Consider the following 830-nt stretch of genomic DNA (forward strand, 5'->3'; position numbering starts at 1 on the left):
AAAAATCGTACCGTCACTATTCACAGCTAAACAACCACTAGTGTCGACCGTCGGACCGAGTGTAACACAAACCTAAGCAGAGGAACGCTCCAATTGAGTAAGCATGTATCATGCAACCATTAATTAACAATACTTTTGTATATGCGACTGTTAAATACTTATTTGCTTATTCAGATCCGTCTGGTCTATTTGGAATTTAGAAAGCGTTAATTCGATGCATTAGCAATGTAGTTTTTTTTATTGAAACATTTGTATTGGGAACCACACTAATTTGTACAACGCTTCCTAGTTTGTTATATGTTTTGTAATAAACGTTAAGAAACAAGTTATCCAAATAAAACATTGTGAATATAAGCACAAATTGTTTCTACACATCCATTTAATTAACTAAATTAGGTAACGAATTATTTTTTGTTGGTTCTCACAAATATAAGTGTTGTGTGTCTGACGTTTTCTGCCGTCTATTAAACCAATTGATTTGAATATGAGGATTTTTATAATATCGAATACGCACATTAGAAGTAATGTTAATTAACTAGCAAACAATTGTATAAAAATTAATAATTAATTATTCGTATAGTACATTGTAACTATTTGTTGACAAAAATTCCACTTACGTCACTTGTCTTGTGAACCGCTCTAGGGTAGGAGCACACGAGCGACAACGCTCACACACCGCTAAAGCTGTCTCTATACTTGCGCCTCCGGCGGTGGTGCATATTGACCGCTACCTATAAGGTAGGATTCCATTTTCATACGTCACACGATTCTAAAATTATTTAACTATTTTGATCATTAGATTGGAGAACTACAAATTGTCAATTTCCGTG

This window comes from Papilio polytes, unplaced genomic scaffold, assembly GCF_000836215.1.
Source record: "Papilio polytes unplaced genomic scaffold, Ppol_1.0 DF822067.1, whole genome shotgun sequence".
Taxonomy (NCBI): Eukaryota; Metazoa; Arthropoda; class Insecta; order Lepidoptera; family Papilionidae; genus Papilio; species Papilio polytes.